Source organism: Gigantopelta aegis, chromosome 4 (genome assembly GCF_016097555.1).
Source record: "Gigantopelta aegis isolate Gae_Host chromosome 4, Gae_host_genome, whole genome shotgun sequence".
Classification (NCBI taxonomy): Eukaryota; Metazoa; Mollusca; class Gastropoda; order Neomphalida; family Peltospiridae; genus Gigantopelta; species Gigantopelta aegis.
The window spans coordinates 110,089,014-110,106,884 of record NC_054702.1 but is presented as its reverse complement, the minus strand read 5'-3'; the positions used below and the strand labels follow the sequence as shown (position 1 = coordinate 110,106,884).

At 37.3% G+C, this 17,871-nt stretch overlaps 1 protein-coding gene across 2 annotated transcripts in view; it reads right to left on the bottom strand.

The window, feature by feature from the left end:
* Positions 1-17,871, bottom strand: part of LOC121371741 (kinesin light chain-like) — a 68,192-nt gene that overhangs the window by 49,791 nt on the left and 530 nt on the right. The window lies entirely within an intron of this gene.

Genomic DNA, 17,871 nt, shown 5'->3' with positions numbered 1-17,871 from the left:
AACTCTGTGAAAAATGGGCACATTGCCATGAAAGTTAAAATTAATCTGTAACATGATAAAGCTACACACAAAATATCACTTTAATATCTCAAGACATTGTGAAAAAAACATCCAGAAAACTGGATGGACAGACAGAAGGATGCAGAATTTCTGCCAGAAAGAAATTTTGGGGTATGGTGCTATGGAATACAAAATCTGGATGAAATTGGTCAAGTAGTTTTGGAAAAGAAGTAAAAAAAAAAAAAAAAGAGTGAAACATTTAGGCACAACGCACAGTGGATGACGACAGACAACGGATTACAATATGTCATTTGAGCCTTCAGTTCAGGTGAATTAAAACAAGAGTACCGATGAGGTACATGATACGCCTATCAGGAGTTTGATGGAAAACCATATCTATATTAATGAATATGTTATGGGTATGATTCAATTCTAATTATGTGAAATTTTTGCAATGGGATAGATGAATAGTTTGTTTTGGACCAACCACCATCCAAAGTTGTTCCAACATGTGAGGTTTGATGGTCCTGTATGCATCTGAATGTAAGATATGGTCCGGACAAGGATTTACCATTATGTGCAGTAGACCGTGAAAAGCAAGTCGCAGTGACCTAGTAATCGTACGCAACACACCACCATCCCAAGTTGTTTCTACATGTGAGGTTTGATGGTCCTGTATACTAATCAGTATAGCAGTATATGTTGGGAGGTTTTAAGTAAGCATGAAAACAAACTAAAAACAACAAGAGAATTTTAATTTATTTTATGTAAACCTTTTAAAAAATGTACACACATCATTTTCCACGACAAAAGTTTATGGATTTTATAATCAATCTCCTGCCTAGAACACAGCTGACCAGTTTCCAATCATAGTGATCAACACAATTATCTAATCTAAACGTTTACTGTTTAATTTAACAAGGTGCAACATAGTTTCCTTCCTGTTACCCGACTGATCCTATTTTTAACCTGCCAACCTTATCTATTTTAATGCACTACATGTATCGACATGAAAATCATCTGATATAATCACAAGCACCCAGGTGTCAATATCATGAATTTCAGAATAATTTCGTTCAGTTTAGGTCACAGAATTGTCTGTCAAACTCAGCGGACCAACAATATACATGTAATACAGAATTCTTTCCCTAACCCTAAATCACACCCTAACCATGAACCAAGGTACAAAATTGATTCTTTTTTCCCAAACCAGCCCAGTTTATTTTTTAGGTTTTTTAATCAGTCCTTTTAAAGATTGTAGTAGGCCTAGCCAAAATATAACAAGCCCAAATTTCACACCACCACATGTAATATACTATTATATAGGAAATGTTTGTACAGACATGCTAAACAACTTTACGCTGCCTTTCCATTAATGCATTTCCCATCATGCAACTAGCCACATATTGTTTCTACCCGTAAGACATTTCCATTGAGGTGGTTTTATGACGCGGTTCCTTCCATGTGAAGTCATTAATTAAGCAACCATATTTTTCTGAGGGTAATCATTGGAAATCCCCCAAAATTACTTCATTTAATTGATTCTTTCTGCTTCTAACTGCACAGATGGAATTTTTTTTTAGATATACACTCGACTTTGTTTGCCGCATGGTTAGCACTCTTGTAAATGCAGACATCAATGCAAATCAACTGATTTGATTTCTATCGCATGGCAGCAGGGATAGTTGCCTAGCTAAAACCACAACAGTGAAAAGATGGCCTTAAGCATAATCTCTTATTTTATGGTTACATATTTGTTGAACAGATCCTAACCAGACTGCTGTTTTCATTTGCTGTTTCTGAGAAATGATACAAACATTGGGTGCTGCAATTATAAATTTAATTTTGTTTTCAAAGATCAATGCAAAAAAATTAACTACTTACGTAGATTTGATAAATAATGATTTGACTTCAGTCTTAAAACAAACTCAGTGCAGATATTTTTACACATTGAAATTATAAAAAATAATGGCATCTCGATAAACAAAGCAACCATCATTAAACAGACAACCTTTTTACCAGAAAATAATTTGAGGGTACGTAATAAAAACAAAACAGAACACAAGAGCACCGGCTAGGTGGTTGTTGGTTTGAAATGTTTTCAAATTGGACACTGCATTTCATGTGCTTTGACAAATTTTAAACAGCAGGGTTTTTTTTAAAGGAATGCTTAAGCAGGGCTAGCCCTGGGTTGCTATTTTTGTTCACCAACAAATTTGACAATCTTCATTTTCTTTCACCAATCTAAATATATATTTACCAGTAACATATTGGCACTTCAGTCAAAATATTTTGTTTTTAATCTTGTTCTTTATAATATAGTATATGTTAAAATGTACTTATTATTCAGTTTACTTCTTGTAATCTAATAACGAAATGCTGCTGACGTCTAGGGCTGTATGTAGCCCAGTGGTAAAGTGCTCGTATGATGTGCGGTCAGTCTAGGGTCGATCCCTGTTGGTGGGCTCATTGATGTCAGTCACAAGTGGTATATATCACAAAAGAGGCAATTTTACTTTTTGTATGCATCAGATAATGATATAAATTGTATGTTTCTCTGTAATTTGAAAGAAGCAAGTGAGTTTTGATCCAATATATATGTTCCCCAAAAGATTCAGCGGACTAAGATATACACTATGTACATATATTTTTGCATGGCTAGTTAATTTTTATTAAAATTCTAGAAGCCCTGAACAAGTATTTTATTATATTTACTTATTAAAACAGTTAAATGTGATGGCTATTATTTTGTACCATTCCAGTGAGCCGGTGGTTACGTAATATTAAACACGTCAGGAATTACCCAAACAAAAATGCATGCTTGCGGCTAGGTTGTCACAAGGTTGTTACAGGTAGTACAAGCAATGCAAGCTATTTGCAAGCTAACATTTAGCTGGCATAAAGTAGTTAGTAATTCTGCAAGCTTGCCGCAAGCATGTTTTCATTAGTGCAAGCATGCGCAAGACATTGTTTTAGAGTGTGGAAAATGGGTGCTCGTGAAATAAACTTGCATTTTCGATAATAAGTATGATGAAAAGCAGGGCTCTAAGTCCATTATGTCCTGAGATAATAGGTCTTGAAATATAGCAGAAAAATTACGGCAACCATTTTCCAGCTAAATTTAACTCTTACCATAGTTAGGAAACTGTCAATTACTTCAAAACTATTTGAAATACAGAAATCAAACTTGAGATTTGTTCATGTGGATAACTGAGGCACGTTTGGTACAAATTTCAAGTGAATCTGGAACTGAAGTGCGTGGGCAATTTGTTGATTTGACATGGAATAACTCAAAAAGGTTCCAAATACTAGTTTAAACTGAACAAGCTTGCTGGAAGCTCGTCGCAAGCATGCGGGTAGCTCATCGCAATCTTGCAAAAGGTTCCAAATACTAGCTTAAACTGAACAAGCTTGCAGGAAGCTCGCCGCAAGTGTGCGGTAAGCTCATCGCAAGCATGCGGGAAGCTTGCGAGATGCTAGTTGCAAGCATGCAAAAAACTGGTGAACAATGAAATTGTTTAGTTTTCACTCAATCATGAATTTGAAATGAGGACCATTTCAGAATTGATCGTATGAGGGAGGTGGGAGGGACTGTAATTCTAATTTTATGTCTCACATGACTGCTATTTTATCCCCTACGTATCCTACCGTTTAAATAAAATATTATTTTGTGGGTGGTGGGTATACAAAAAACCCTGATCTCCCCTCATTTGATTTGTGCCAGCAACATGCTTGCTAATTTTTCTACAATAGGCACAGTGCATTATGTCAGTATTATCGTCATGCTGAAGCCATGGAAACTGAAAGCCAAGGTTCATTAAATTTTCTAAGTTTTTTGGCTGGCTCTGTTTCGGTTTCAGCTGCAGATTTCTCAGATTGGCCTTCATTTGACTTTTCAGTACTTGTTTCATCCGTCTCATCTTCTTGATTAGCGTTTGAAATTTTATATTTTCGTTTTCCTAAAGAATTGTAATATTTTAACATTTTGCCGCTTTGAAAGTTTTTGCCATGTTTCTACATGCTGGGCGGAAACAACGTATACATCTACACAGCAAGAAAAACAAAAACACCGCTAACTAGGGCTGCATTCGATTTGAACGAGTGTAGCAACATGCGTAATGGGTTAGCAGATTTAAACGCAACACTTGTGTCCGTTCAATAATTGCATAGTGGAAACTTTGGCAGGTTTTTTTTGTTGTCCTGCTCCACTAACATTTTGTAACGTTAAAACCATCATCCCATCACACCCTCGTCACCCCTCCACTTTTCACTGCCACAGTTATGCATTTTAACCAACATTATGCATTTTAACCAACATTATTCAGTTTGCATTTTTTTCTTTTGAATTTAATTTAAATCAATAATTGATTAAAAAAATCATCTAATACTAGTAATAGAAAATATGGCCATGTATGGCTGCCGGTATTTAGTTTATGCTTTTAAAAAAATTACTATTTGAAATACAGAAATCAAACTTGAGATTTGTTCATGTGGATAACTGAGGCACGTTTGGTACAAATTTCAAGTGAATCTGGAACTGAAGTGCGTGGGCAATTTGTTGATTTGACATGGAATAACTCAAAAAGGTTCCAAATACTAGTTTAAACTGAACAAGCTTGCTGGAAGCTCGTCGCAAGCATGCGGGTAGCTCATCGCAATCTTGCAAAAGGTTCCAAATACTAGCTTAAACTGAACAAGCTTGCAGGAAGCTCGCCGCAAGTGTGCGGTAAGCTCATCGCAAGCATGCGGGAAGCTTGCGAGATGCTAGTTGCAAGCATGCAAAAAACTGGTGAACAATGAAATTGTTTAGTTTTCACTCAATCATGAATTTGAAATGAGGACCATTTCAGAATTGATCGTATGAGGGAGGTGGGAGGGACTGTAATTCTAATTTTATGTCTCACATGACTGCTATTTTATCCCCTACGTATCCTACCGTTTAAATAAAATATTATTTTGTGGGTGGTGGGTATACAAAAAACCCTGATCTCCCCTCATTTGATTTGTGCCAGCAACATGCTTGCTAATTTTTCTACAATAGGCACAGTGCATTATGTCAGTATTATCGTCATGCTGAAGCCATGGAAACTGAAAGCCAAGGTTCATTAAATTTTCTAAGTTTTTTGGCTGGCTCTGTTTCGGTTTCAGCTGCAGATTTCTCAGATTGGCCTTCATTTGACTTTTCAGTACTTGTTTCATCCGTCTCATCTTCTTGATTAGCGTTTGAAATTTTATATTTTCGTTTTCCTAAAGAATTGTAATATTTTAACATTTTGCCGCTTTGAAAGTTTTTGCCATGTTTCTACATGCTGGGCGGAAACAACGTATACATCTACACAGCAAGAAAAACAAAAACACCGCTAACTAGGGCTGCATTCGATTTGAACGAGTGTAGCAACATGCGTAATGGGTTAGCAGATTTAAACGCAACACTTGTGTCCGTTCAATAATTGCATAGTGGAAACTTTGGCAGGTTTTTTTTGTTGTCCTGCTCCACTAACATTTTGTAACGTTAAAACCATCATCCCATCACACCCTCGTCACCCCTCCACTTTTCACTGCCACAGTTATGCATTTTAACCAACATTATGCATTTTAACCAACATTATTCAGTTTGCATTTTTTTCTTTTGAATTTAATTTAAATCAATAATTGATTAAAAAAATCATCTAATACTAGTAATAGAAAATATGGCCATGTATGGCTGCCGGTATTTAGTTTATGCTTTTAAAAAAATTACATTGTTTTAAAGACGGTAAGTAAATCTTGACAAACAACCCCTCCCCTCCCCCATAACGTTTGTAATGCATTGCATGGTGCATCAAAGAACGTTACGTAATTGTTGAAATGCTAATTTATAATGCATTGTTTAATAATCAGTATCCATTTTGCATGTTTGATTACAATGTGTATAGTATGAACAGTGAGTGAGCAACCTTTACTTGATTTTGTACTCGAATGCAACCACCACTATGTACCATAGTGAATCGGTTATCTATAGTACAATACAGTATTCGGAACTTCTTTAGTTGGCCGATTACATATATGATCCAGAAATCCATATCAATTGAGATATTCCAAATGGTTGTGTGCATTAAAATAATACACCAATTGAAATATCTGGATTGTTTTCACGATGAGTTCCGAACGGTACCGAAAATTAATTGGTTTTTGCTGTTAGGACTCTGAACGCACATTGCAAATAATTTAATACTTAAGATGTTTTTGGAGTCAGTCGCCATATGGTGACGATAATAAATTCAGTCAGTCGCCACGCCAACATTTTGGTCGCAACATAGAACACTGATATCCATCCCATTAAGCCAGCAATAAGTATATATTATTTTACAATACAAAATAAACCACCATTGTCAAAATAACTATGTTTTGTCCATGCAATAACCTACATACTCCCCCCCCCCCCCCCCCCCAACATATTTTCGTGCTTATATCCAATTAAATTCCAAGCACGCTGTCCTGGGCACAAACTTCAGCTATCTGGGCTGTTTATCCATGGCAGTTAGTTAATTGTTAGTGGTTAGTGAGAGAGAAGAGGGTGTAGTGGTCTTACATCTACCCACTGAGTTGTAAAAACTCACTCTGGGTGGAAGCCGGTACCGGACTGTAAACCCTGTACCTACCAGCCTTATGTCAGATGGCTTAACCATGATGCCACCGAGGCCGGGTACCTACGTACTGAAATGATAAAACAGTTTTCTTAGTTAATTGGTCTATACGGTACTGTCAGTGACCTCCACCTGTCATACCTGATTGGCAGGTGTATATTTGTTAAGTCTTAGTTAATTGGTCTATACCGGTACTTTCAATGGCCTCCACCTGTGATTCCTGATTGGCAGGTATATATATATGTTAAGTACACAAGCCATTAATTACCGCTGTCTAGACACAAAATTACATACAGGCAGTATTTTAATAACATCACAAGTTATTGGGATATACCTGCCGTCCCTTAAATGGTAATGGATTTTATCAGATGTCATGCTTTATTACTGTAAATCATTCTGTAAAACTCTGGATTAACTAGACTTTCCCATCTAAAATCACAGAACTGACCAATTACGTAGTCAAAAAGAAAAGAACATATCACTTAGAGTATTGTGAGTGGTCGTCTTTGCTCCAATGTAGCCTACCAATAGCCCTAATAGCATTTTTTCTTTGGATTTTTTAAGAGAAAAATATTATAACCCCATTTCGTTCTATTAATGCAAATTGAAATATATTTAGTTAAATAGTTTGTTATATTATCAAGTCATTTATGTTGTTTACAAGTCAGGTTGATGAAAGCGAAGCACCTCTCATAAATGACTGTTTGTTTACACTGTGCATACAGAAGTTGGTTGGAGCTGAAATCACTTTGCCCCAAGTTAGAATTCTGGACGCAACGAAAACAAAAGAAAATGGCATGGTTTTTTTATTAACTAAAATTACGGATTTTTAATTTTTTAAAGTGTCAGTATGTGTTGGTGGTCTGAGTACCGGTATGCATCAATCTGATTAAAATTAGCTCTACCGGGTCTACCAGTAGATTTAACAGCATTGTGTGGATTCCCATGTCCAGGTGACATTTCATCTATAAATAACAATTTTAATATCGACCAATTACACTTCACCCTTTTATAGCATTATTCGGGAGAATACAAATTCTAAAAATATTGGGCGTGACTATTTATGCAATAGGTGAACTTGTTGGTTTATTTCAACATTGAAAAAGCAGGGGGAAAAGTGCAGTAATAAACTCTGGATTGTATACTAGTATAAACAGATTTTGTGGCTATACTATCACGGTTTTTTTTTGTCTTGAAACAAATTTTATAAAAAAATTTATATTGCAATTAGTTTTCGGCATACTTCATAATTCACCCGAATCATTTCGTATACCCTCCGCATAATTACGAATTTTTCAAATTCTTTTCAAATCACTGGCATGATTTTGCAAGTAAAGTTTTGATTAGTCAAATGAAAGGTCAACTGGACATGAGCTCCAATGGGCTGCTGTTAGATCCACATGTAATAGTGGAGCTAATTTTAATTAGATTGGGTATGCATCTTTCCAACACATAAGGCTCATGTTTGAGTTTACTGTCCCTTTAACTATCATATATCTAAAAATTAAAAAAAATATACAAATTAATTTCCTAGATTATAACCTCTGGCAGAAACCTCGACAGTGCCAGCTCGTTCAAATGCAGCAAAGAAAAATATGGTTGTCAGGGATATAGGATATTTTCTATGCAAAGTTAAAAACCAAACATGACTGCGACCACTAATAAAGTTATTGATGTGCTAAGTGTGCAGTCAGGGTACGACAAAACAATTTAAAAGTCACTAGTCACAGGGCTAACTTTACAAAGTGTCTACTTATCCATTTTAGTAACGTGCTGGATTGTAACGTTCGAAACAGCTTTTTCTGGATCCTTCAACATTTTTTGCAATTTACTTCACAGACACCGACAAGAATACCATGATTTACAAATAAAGGCCTAATTTCTTACATGCCTTCAAAAAGGAGGGTGGGGGCTTATTCAAAGACACACTGTACATAGGGGAGGGATGGATGGGGAGGGAGGGAGGGAGGGAGGGAGAGAGAGAGAGAGAGAGAGAGAGAGAGATAAATATGGGGGTCAGTTATAGGTGTTTTTTACTTGCACAACCAATCGTAGTATGTGAACGGCCTCAAGGTCTTGGCCAAGATTTGAAATGGCGGACGACGCTTGCTGCAGACAACTGAATTACAAAAATCCAGCGGACAAATGAATTGTACATTTTACAAGCAGACAAGTACTTTTGGCCAGTCCTGAATAAGCAAACTGCTCCTACCCCCATTGCTGTCTTTGGCTGCCTATGCAGAGTGCTGACTGCAACTGATGTATACAGGGCTCAAACTTAACCACAGCAATTGCCTTTGTTGAGATATAAATGCTGTGGGTCAGAAGCATCACCAACATAAAAGTTACTGCTGTTGGTAAAAGTCCTTTAAGACAGCAAAATTAATATATCTGGTCTACAGTATCTGCCAGTATTTAACATTTGTACATTTGAAATATGTCTACATGCAACAAAACAACGTTTCAGCCATATTTATTTTCTGCAAAAGCACATTTTAAAAACACTGCCGTAAGCAAGTCCAAGACTGCCGTCAGTGGCACTGGGCTATTTCACCCACAGAAATTTAAAAACAGAAATGCTATTGGTGACAAATTCATAGGTTCAACTGTGTATATTTTAAATATAAAAATTATAACATCAGCCAATTTTATTTAAGTTTGTACATAATTAGCTATAAGTGATCAGGGCTTCTAGAATATGGTAGCCTGACACCCATGGTGAGTGTTTTTCATGGTCGGGTGAGTAAAATATTTATTCTATAATGCCAGAATGCGCATTAAAAAGAAAGAAAAAAATCCATCCACATCTCCAGCAGAAATGTTGCCATTTCAAAAAATCAAATTTTCATTAATATATACCATCTAATAATGTGTTTACTAGCAACCCCTAGTTTTGCAGACTGTAACAGTTTACACTTTCTAATGGTATACTTAATAAAATACAGTGGACTCTGTCCAAATCGGCATCTGTCTAAACCGGCATTCTGTGTAAACCGGCAGTTTTAAAGTCCTGTTCAGCTACAGTTAACTTATTAGGAATAAAACTCTGCCAACACCGGATGCTGTCTATTCTGGTCTTCAGATGCAAATTCAAGAACAAAAGAATGGTTTCTGTAGTAATTAACTGTCTACACCGGCACGCGATCTTATCTCTACTGTCTGCCAGTGGTCACCTTTCAAACATTGACGGTAGTTCCCCAGTAATTAGGACACCAAAGAAAGTGTTACGAAATAATCGCCCCTCTTTGAAAGCTTAATAAACAATGAACCACATCTGTTGTAACGGTTGTAGGTAGCCCTGAACCAGGCCCTGATGGAATAGCCCCCCACAACTCCGACGACTTCAACCCCCGGGATTCCAGCGATGCCACCCCCACCCAGGAAGAGTGCCGCTGTAGAGACCCAGGCCCATCTTGTGGCCGTTGGAAAACGAAAGGCGATTGTGTCTCCAGGCGACCAACCAGCCAAGCCAAGTCCGCCGACACCTACTTCACCGCCAATAGAAGATCCGCCCTCTGGTCAGCCTTGGTCACTGCAGGCAGGCAAACTACCAACTCGCTACTCGAGGCTGGTCAAGACCAACATTGGGGATGTTCGCCAGCTGCTTTGTGAGCCACTCCAGGATACGTACCAACCTCTGCCACAAACGGAAGGAGAGTACTCGGTGCGCAGGATCACGATGAAAGATGGGCGAGGCATTTGTCTCACCGTTCGCCGGAGGGGAATTTTCCACCAAGGGATGCTTCTCGATGAAATGGACAACCCGACCATCCACCGCGTCATTAAGACTATTGCCGGGGAAAACTACCGTCCGCTCACCGAGATCATCGCCAGGACCACACACCGGCACGCCCTCCACCATCTGGATTCGTCCCTGTTCATTGCCTCTCCTTGACGACATCCCCGCTAACAACCTTTCCTAGGACAGGTACCAACCTCCTTTTTTGGGCTAGTTAGACTTTAAACGTTTTAGAAGCAGTTCAAAATTCTTATGTTTATTTTTTTATAAATAGTCTAACGCATTTTATTTTGGTGACCGATCAATTGCTCAAAATCACCTTAAAAACCTTTTGGCTGAGCAGTCTTAACTATTTTGGGTTAAATTTTAGAGTCCGGACATGTATTTGGATGCAGTTACTCTTTGTAGACTTAGGTAAAATACAGGCTTCACCGAGGAATCGAAATTCAGCCAATCAGAGCACGGCTCCCACTCGGTGTTACTTCAAGTTTGCGAAGTGTCTGCTATTTAGTCCACGCTTGCGTGACTTTACTAAATGGCTTTTTTCCAAATTCCGCCCACCTCAAACTTAACCCCCCCCCCCCCCCCCCTGCTCCGGAGTTAGTCACTGGCGAAGTCAGAGACTAAATCCGTAGTAGGCGTGCCTGAACCTTCGTGGATAGGGGCACGTTAATAGAGTTTCCAGTCCAGTCGTAGGTAGCAAGATAAATCGGATTATTATTTTTATGTGTTCATACCTGCATTGTATCATACCGATCTGTTGTTTTGTCAAAACTAGTATCTGCATTTAAATACGAATGATGCTTCCGTTTTGCATTGTCTTACTAAAGTTACAAAATTACCATATGTTTGACATCCAATAGCTAATGATTAATAAATCAATGAGATCTAGTGGTGCCGTTAAACAAACTAAACTTTAACTCAACTTGATTTTAATTGGTTTCTTAGAAACGCAAATATCTTTCAGGTTTAAACCAATCACTAAAACAAGCACTGCTTAGCCTTGCTTACACAGATGCCTTATACATAGTCCAAACGTTTGGTTAAAATGATATTTTATTTACGTTGGTATTTTCTTATCACGATATTGCAAGAACTGTAACTCTGTCTACACTGGCACATTTTAATGGTCCCAAGTGAATCCGGTTTAATTGAAAACGTTAATGGTATTGGCATTTGTAAATAAACATATTACAAATTGCATGTTAATTATTATTATTAATAGTGATGATAAAATGCTTTGGGCACATTTGGGTTGTTTTGGGGGGGGGGGGGGGGGAAACTTTCAAGTATTCTTGGTACAAATTTACCTGTACAATAGAATTAAGGCTAGTAGATTTTTAACCATGGCTAATGGATTTTAAAAATCAATGCCGATTCCCATGGCTAGTAGATTTTCAGAAAAATTGGTTGCGTTAAGCAAAAAGAATTTTTTTTATTTGTTTCCCCCTTTAAAAGGTTACAAGATTTCATGTAATTAAATAACTTAATTTAATGCATACATACAAATTATTAATATTATTTTATTTATTTTCTCTCTGCTTTAAAACTAATATGCATTAAAGACACATTTTATTTGTTATAAATCAGGTTTGAAAAATAATACCAGGTACTTTCCATGGAAAAAAGGGGGTTAGGTGGGTGCTGTGCCTCGTAGTCGAAACATTGTTTCAATCACTTTGTTAACAAATAATAAATTTGGGAATTTTTGTATACATTTGGGATTTGTCGATAATCAACAGGTTTTCTACTTTATGCTAATGGAGTGTTTGCATGCTGTATACAAAAGGTAGACCTGTCTATTTTAAAGACGTGATCATCTTTTTATTTCTTATTGTTTTGTTTTAAAATATTACTTTCCTTTTAAATAAAGCAGGGGTGCCAAATTCTGACGGACTAGTTAAAAAAAGAAAGAAAGAAATGTTTTATTTAACAATGCACTCAACACATTTTATTTACGGTTATATGGCGTCAGACATATGGTTAAGGACCACACAGATATTGCGAGAGGAAACCTGCTGTCGCCACTTCATGGGCTACTCTTTTCGATTAGCAGCAAGGGATCTTTTATATGCACTATCCCACAGACAAGGTAGTACATACCATGACCTTTGATATAACAGTCGTGGTGCACTGGCTGGAATGAGAAATAGCACAATGGGCCCACTGACAGGGATCGATTCCAGATCGACCGCGCATCGAGTGAATGATTTACTGGGCTACGTCCCACCCCCACGAGGAGTTAAAAAATGCAACTACCAGTCCGATCTGTCTTTTTCTGACTGACTGTAAATTTATATATGTATTTATATTTTATTTTTCACACTGAATCCATACCATTCCAAAATTCCAAACCATTCAAACAAACAGTTCAGAATGATGACGAAATAGTTCAAATACACAAAAATACAATACATGTACTGCATTGCTGACTTTGGAGTTCCAAACTGCACAATCGCGACATTCCAGAAATGGGTTACAGCAAAAAACGTCCCCTAACGAAAACAGAACCAAACTGGACAAAACGGAACCAAAATCTATGTGACTTAAATGGAATCAAAAATTAAAAATGTCTGGCTAAAACATTACAAGTTGTGAATGATATCTTCAATAAAACAACAGCTATATTAATAATGTATTACTTTGTAACATCGTTTTCCCCAATACACTGCAATGTCGTTATCGCTAAAAATAAATTAAAAATATATAAAAAAGGTACCATTCTCGTTAATAAATTTAGATACCATTATAAGCAAATTGGTTCCGTTTTGGCTAATGAAAATGGTTCTGTTTTGATAATGGTTCCAATTTAGCCTCATTCCCCAGAAACAGAGTCGGTCAAAGTTCCTAAAAAGTATTTGTATGTGTTTGTGTGAGTGTGCATGTGCATGTGTCTGTACGTATGTTTGTGTTTGTGTGTTTGTACGTAGTTATTTGTAATAATGTCAAAAGGTAGTGAAATGATATTTAATAAATTTATAATATAAAGACCCCACATTGTTGTTGTTATAATATGCTTTATTTTCTACATGGTGTCCAGTGTTTTGTAGGTTTCTGCAGAAAAATATAATTTTTATGGTTTCCAATGTTTGTGTAGAAAAATTAACTTGACCACATGTTTTGACTTCAATTGTGATGACTATCAGGGATAGACGCTAACGCTCACCCCGGGCGAGTAGAAATATGTGGGGGCGAGTAAAATTTAAATGGCAGCAGTCCCCCGGGCCAGTAATACTGGGCAGTTGTGACTCAGATTCATGATGCAGACAATCAAACTATTTTGCCAATGAAACCTGTTAAACATACAAACTCTAGATGTATTTCATCAAAATAAATTGCCATGACAGCTAGATTGACAGAGTCAAAAAGTATCGCAGTTTCGTTTCGTCTCGATAAATCCAGATATTTCCTGCAAACACAATCGGAACTTTTCGGTTTTTGTTTATACAGAATATCCAAAAGTTAATATATAATTTTTCTAAAGCAAAATGTAACAATATTGAATTACAAAAACAAATATTATGTTGGTTTTATAGAACAAAATATTTTAATTTAGGTATTGTATAGTGTTTGAAACAAGCACTTGTCCATTTGTCCTGACAAGTAAAAATCAGCTCGGAAAAGCAAAATGTACCTCCAGTGTTCGAGATTGAAATTTGTGGCCAGTATCCCAGTTGGATACTAACATTTCACCACCTGAGAATTTAGTATTATATGGTATCACAGTGGGATACTGGGTTCTTGAAGTGTGGTATCCAAAATTAAATTCTGGTATCCCCGGGATATCGGGATACCGTTAATCTCGAACACTGACCTCAATGGTTATCCTATGGACAAGTAAAAATGTTCAATGAAGTTTCATTTTAAGCAGTCAAAATAAAAATAAAGAGGGAACCTCACCCTAACACAAAAACTAACCCTAACAATCAGGGATGAGCATGACAATTTGTATTTTCAGCTGGAATTAGCCGGGGTCAAGGGGGCCGCAGGTCCCTGGCCAGGTCCAGGGCAGAGCCCTGGTCAGGGGGTCAGGGTGGCGAAGCCCCCTTGAAGCTATAGGGTTTTTTACAATTGCAAGGCAAAAATCTGCATCAGGAGACACATACATCACAGAATAACTAAATTTGTTCCTCACATCCTTATCTATATCAGCAACTGTGGCTTCATCCTCCTTTGCGATCAGTTTCACCATTTTTGAACGGAAAAATCACATATAAAAGCACTCGATCACCACTGCAGAAAACAGTCGAAAATGGCGGTTGTTTTGCACATAACGGCTTAGAACTGTAAGGGCTACACTGATTGGTCTCAATATCTCAGACGTCTCAATTTTAGCCAATCACAGTGGTCGTAGTAAACAATACTAAACACATACACACAAAGCTAGTTTTGTTTTATTTTCGTATACACACAGTGTGTCGAAATAAACATGGCGGTCGCTACATTACGATAGCAGCTACATTACGATAGCAGCTGCATGACGACCTCAACTTTAACTGATATTTCCACAGCAGTGTTCTCGCTGGGTAAAAATTAAAGGAGGGTGGCCGCTCGGCACCACCCCCTTCCAAAAAACCAAAAAAACAACCCAATAGGCCTAAACGAAAGGTAAAGAAAAAGAAGAAAAAGTGTGTGTGGGGGGGGGGGGGGGGGGGGGGGGGGGGGGGGGGGGGGGGGGGAAGAAGGAAGTAATTTGGTTACCATATTGTTGTGTGTTGGTAGACTTTGTGAAAAGACATACTCCTTATTTTGCCTACAAAAAAGTGCAAAAAGGTTTATAAATACCAGAGTTCGACAAATCCGCTAGCCCGACGCCCGTGGCTAGTGGTTTTTAAGTTCGGGCTAGTGAGAAACGCAAAACCACTAGCCCCTGCGGGCTAGTGGTTTCCCCCCTCCTCTCGTCATCGCTCGATCGTGGGTTTTTTGTTTTCTTTCTTTCTTTTTCTCTCGGCTGAAATTTCGTTTAATAAATTTGATTGTGACGTTTGTCATCGAATAATATCAACAACGCAATGAGTATATAATAATAATCCACTTGAGCTAGGTCTGCAAACTGCAGTAACATGCTATCTCTACATCGTCACAGTTACAGCATGCATTGTTTACCTTTCAAGTTTCTGGCACAGGAAATAAAGTCTAATGACATGCGTGTTTTGATTGGTTAGACACGTCACGTGGTCGTTAATCTCGCACATGTTTTACTTTTAGGCTAAGAACTTGGAAATCATCAATCGCGACGACAGGTTAATCTCAATCAAGTAAACCCCAGCCATGCTTTGAATTTCAGTGTTTGTTTTATTTACCTATTGTTTTTTAATTTAACACTTCGCTAACATGTGGTTATCGGCAATCAGGAAAACAATTTACTTTAATGGTAACCACATATGCAATGACTCGGCTTGGCCTATTACGTGTAGCGGTTTGGATAAAACGTCATAGCTGCCGATACAAGATAATACCTTTTTTGTTCATCAATTAACAACGGATTAGATGTCGCCGTTATATTCTTTTGATATCGGTCTGACACGGGATAATGCCCTGTATTTGGCATCACCGTTCCTGGCGACACTGTCGTACCCTCATTTAAATTTAATTATTTTGATAGTGTTTTTAGATACCAACCAAGAGTTTGCTCAATTAATTTTTCCCGGGGGGGGGGGCAAAAACAAAAACGGGACAATGACGATGGATCACACTTGACAAAAGACAAAACGTACGACACGACAAAAAACTTAAAGTTACAACATGATTTAAGTGTGTTTTATTTTACTGTTATACTCGTAAATGTGTAATGTTACAAAAATTATATAAAAATCCAGTGTTATAATTGATCAGGAATTTGGGCTAGTGCTTTATCTTGGTGGGCTAGTGGTTTTCACAAAGCCACTAGCCCTGTGGCTAGTGACTTTTCAAAATATTTGTCATACTCTGTAAATGCGAAATACATGCAGACTCGTCTTTTAACTGAACCGAAGATGATATCGGTCTGATATTCACGGACAGTCCGGTTTTGCTGGACCAATCAAAGTTTTAATATTATTATTTTTAATAAAGATTTCAAGATATACGAAAAACAATAAAGATATTTGTAAAGTGATCTCCTAATGTCGGATACATTTTTGTTATTTCCATCTTCATTGAATGAATCGATCGCTGTGATAAAATATTATCGCCAGCTGATAAAAAATAGTTTCGTTTTTGTAAAGGCGGTGTATATATTATTTGGCACTCAAGATAAATGATTTTAATGATAAACGCTACCACTTCCGTTGTTTTTATAAGCGTTCATATCCCCCAAAATGAAATGTTTACAATATTTTATAAAGAACTGCTGAATAAACAGAATGACAAAGTAAAAATCATCAGTTAGAACCAATTATATCTGCAACTGAAGACAAAATATCAGACAATAGTTAGTGGAAACAAAAGACAGAATGACCGTTCTGATCATGTGACAAATTTGGCGCCAAATAAGTGAGGGTTTTTTTTCAATTGGAGATTGCCGAATCCGTAAAAAATAAAATGTTTTCATTGCTCACATAAAATATAACTTTTATTGTGTCTATCAAACATACACATGGATACAGATATGGGACAAAATAGAGGCTGTTAAAAATACTGTTAAATTACGTTACAGTAACTGTTGTAAATTGCTTTTTCGTACACAATGCGGCTTGTTTCTTTTGATGTCCAGTGTTCAGACTGATCGTTGTTTTTTTTGTGTGGAAAAAAGTGTGAATTTGGAAATAGCGGAGATAAGTGCTAGAAAATAAAAAGAGGCTCTCAAAAATAAAGGAGGGTGGGGAACGTGTAAGGAGGGCAGCAAAATGGAATAGAGGGGCAGGGCGCATATACCTATATTCTACCCCCCCCCCCAATTTTCTCTCAACGAATTTACACGTTTCACAGGATCGACCCTGGGGGTCCAAAATCTGTGGATCCACGGAAAATTCTCATCCCTGGACAATAGGGGGACAACTGTCAGATATTTTACCGATGTTGTGATGATTGCTTTATGCCGTAATGACATTGTTAGATTATGTCACATCATTCCACCCCTATGGAAAGAAAATATTACATGTTTGTTCTACTCCTAGATGATCTCAGACTCATCGTAGTGGATATTATGTGGAATCTGTGTCATTGTAATGGGTTTTTTTTACAATTTCTGGAAAGAGTACCGTATTTTCCCCACTATTGGGGTATTGAATTAAGCATATGAACTGGGTATTGCATTAAACACTACAAACGATGTAGTGCTAGGCCTGGATTCGAACTCCAGACCATCGGGACTGTAGCAGACCACTGTATCCACTCGACCATGCAGTGGATCAACAGTGAAACTGCATTTTAATACTTATAAATCTCATAGGTGTATTTTGACGGAATGAACCGAACGTGTACGAAATAAAACGAAGATTTAGTCCCATGATGCCTCATTCTGTCTTCTGTGCTATATTTTTTCCAAAAGCACCATCAAAAGCACCCGTGTGGAAGAAATTTTAT